The 3,330-nt window shown below is 36.6% G+C and overlaps 1 non-coding gene across 1 annotated transcript; it reads right to left on the reverse strand.

Moving 5' to 3' along the window:
* Positions 1 to 1,723: 1,723 nt before the first annotated feature.
* LOC148553811 (small nucleolar RNA R71) lies at positions 1,724 to 1,829 on the reverse strand. The gene has a single exon (XR_015892866.1). It is a non-coding gene; the product is annotated as a small nucleolar RNA R71 (small nucleolar RNA).
* Between the last annotated feature and the right edge of the window lie 1,501 nt (positions 1,830 to 3,330).

Genomic DNA, 3,330 nt, shown 5'->3' on the forward strand with positions numbered 1-3,330 from the left:
TACTGTTTAATGCTCTTGAATACCAAAACACTCTTTTCTGTTTGTCTAACTAAGTAAATTAATCAACCATTGTTGCTTAGTCCATCAATCCTCGTGGGATCGACCATCATTCACTTGAGGTACTACTTGGTACGACTCGGTGCACTTGCCGGTTAGTTTGTGGGTTATAAATTTCGCACCAAGTTTTTGACGCCATTGCTGGGGATTGACTGTGATTGACAACTACTCGTTGTTTGATTGCTTAGATTAGATAATTTTTTTCTTTAATTTTTTTAATATTATTACTTTTTATTTTCCATTTTTTTCTTTACGTTTTTTTCTGTACGTTGTTTCCTTTTCGTTCATAACCCCCCCCCCCCGCTTTGTCTTCGTTTGGTTTGATTTTACTTTCCTTTTTTTCTTTTTTTCCCCTGTATGTGCATTCCTTTTCCTTTCCTTTTATTTTATTTTATTTTTTTTAATTTTAATTTTTTTTTCAAAACTTTCGTTCATTCTTCATTTATTTTTCTTTTTTAATTTTATTTTCTTTTATTTTCGTTTTATTTTTTCCCATTAATTTTTATCTTTTTATATTTTATTAGTTTTATTTTATTTTTGTCTTTAAAAAAAATTTATATATAAATAGAGAAAAGGACAAATAGGTCCCTAACCTTTTGCCCCGCGGACATTTTCGTCTCTGACCATTGAAAAATACTTTTAAGTCCCTGACCTTCACAAAACTTGGACGGATCAGTCTCTGACGGAGGGATTTGGACGGATCAGTCCCTGACGGAGGCATTTGGACGGAGAGATTGATCTTTCCAAGTTTTGTGAAGGTCAAGGACTTAAAAGTATTTTTCAATGGTCAGGGACAAAAATGTCCGCGGGACAAAAGGTTAGGGACCTATTTGTCCTTTTCTCATATAAATATATACCTATATATATTTATTGCATCATATATTTATTTTTCCTTAATTTCTGAAATTAAGTTTGGTGTTATCTAGTTAATTTTATTTTAATTTTTCTGTTTAATTTTTGTTTATTTATTTCAAAATTTTTAGCTTAATATTATTTATAATTTTTGAAATTTGCTTATCTTAATTAGTTAGTTGTTTATTTTATTATTTTACACAGGTTACCTCACCGGGAATTCTCTGTACTCTGACGTAGAGAATCTCACCTTTTCTTGTCTTCTATCTGTTTATGAGCAGGAACAGGGACAAAGAACCTCTTTTAGACGTTGATCCTAAACCTGAAAGGACTTTGAGGCGGCGTTTGCAACAAGCAAGACTTTACAAGGCTGCAGAGTCCACTATGGATAATAATAATGCTGTTAATGCCAATGTGGCAAATCCAGTTGGGAATGAGCAACCAAGAAGAGTGCTTGGCTCTTACACTGCTCCTAATACAGATCTTTATAGCAAAAGTATTGTGGTGCCTCCTATAACTGCCAACAACTTTGAGCTGAAGCCACAGCTAGTTACTCTTGTGCAGCAGAATTGTCAATATCATGGACTCCCTCCGGAAGACCCGAATCAATTTATTTCTGATTTTCTGCAGATTTGTGATACTGTGAAGACCAATGGAGTGAATCCTGAGGTGTACAAACTCATGCTCTTCCCATTTGCTGTGAGGGATAGAGCAAAACTATGGTTAGATTCTCAACCCAAGGAGAGTCTGGATACTTGGAACAAGGTTGTCACTGGATTTCTGACAAAATTTTTCCCACCTCAAAAGCTTACTAAGCTAAGGGTGGAAGTTCAGACTTTTAGACAGAAAGAGGGTGAGACCCTTTATGAAGCTTGGGAGAGATTCAAGCTACTAATTAGGCAATGCCCTCCGGACAAGCTCTCTAGATGGACTTAGCTGGATATCTTTTATGAGGGTTTATGTGAAATGTCCAAGATGCGCTTGGATAATTCTGCAGGTGGTTCTTTGCACATGAAGAAGACACTAGAGGAGACTATTGAATTTATTGAGTTGGTTGCTAACAACCAATACTTATATTCCTCCAACAGGAATTCTTTGCACTCTGAGACCTCTCAGAAGAGAGGTGTGTTGGAAGTGGAAGCTGTTAATGCTCTTCTTGCTCAAAACAAGCTTATGTCTCAACAAATAAATCTACTTACTCAACATTTGAATGGAATGTAAGTTTCAGCTATCAACACTCAGAATGCACCCCAAGAAGCCTCTTATGACATGACAGATAATTTTATGCCAAATGAGAATTATAATTATGCTCAATCTTCTACTGAACAGGTCAATTACATGGGAAATGCTTCTAGAAACCCCAATAATGATCCCTATTCTAAGACTTACAATCAGGGGTGGAGAAATCACCCAAATTTTGGGTGGAGAGAGTAACCTCAGAGGCCACAAAATTTTAATAATAATTCTCAGGGTGGTTTCCAATAGAATAATTTTAATAACCACCAGTTTCAGTCATCTCAGCAAGTAACATCTCAGCCCCAACAGAACAATGATTTGGAAGTAATATTGGCAAGTTTTAGACAGGAAATCAGAGCATCAATTAAGAACTTAGAGATTCAGTGGGTCAATTAGCCACAAAAGTTAATGAAATTGATCAGAGGACCACTAATAGCCTTCCTGGTAACACAATTCCAAATCCAAGAGAGGAATGCAAGGCTATCACCTTGATAAGTGGACAAGTGGCAAGTACGGAAGCATAAGTTAATGAGGAGCCAGTTGAAAAGGAAGCTCCAGAGGAGAAAAAGGAAGAAGTAGAGCACGTCCCTCCAAAGCATGCAGACAACCCATTCCCAGACTCTCTTGACACTTATCCTACATGTAACACCCTAATATTCAAATCCTTATGCTCGAGTCATAAGTCAATGATATTACGGTGGTACGACTCTCAGCAGGATTTTTAATAAATAAATATAGGTAATTTCGAAAAGAGTATTAATCGAGAAGCTTGAAAAGAGTAGAAATAAAAATCGCGAAGACGTATCACTCACGTTTCGACAACAAAAGATAAACCGTGAAGTCGAAAACGATATACGGACAAGTCGCAGAGGAGATAAGAGATAGATAACAGATAGATATATATAACATAAGTAAATAGCCACTAGTCGCGACCCGCGAAGTTTAGGCCGGCTAGGGTACAGTATGAAAGTAGCTGACAACAGTATATCCTAATCTCTCCCGAAGGAAACATGAGAGCCTCTATAGGCAAATTCAAAGGAGTTCAATACATAATATAACCTTTCCAAAACAAAGGTGGAGAGATTCTAAGAAAAATACAAAGTAGAGAAAATAAAGATCTTCGCCATCTCTCAGACGACCCACAACTCACTGCTGAGCACCTGGACCTGTATCTGAAAAACAAGA

This window comes from Arachis ipaensis, chromosome B7 (assembly GCF_059453495.1).
Source record: "Arachis ipaensis isolate K30076 ecotype BB chromosome B7, ASM5945349v1, whole genome shotgun sequence".
NCBI classification, from domain to species: Eukaryota; Viridiplantae; Streptophyta; class Magnoliopsida; order Fabales; family Fabaceae; genus Arachis; species Arachis ipaensis.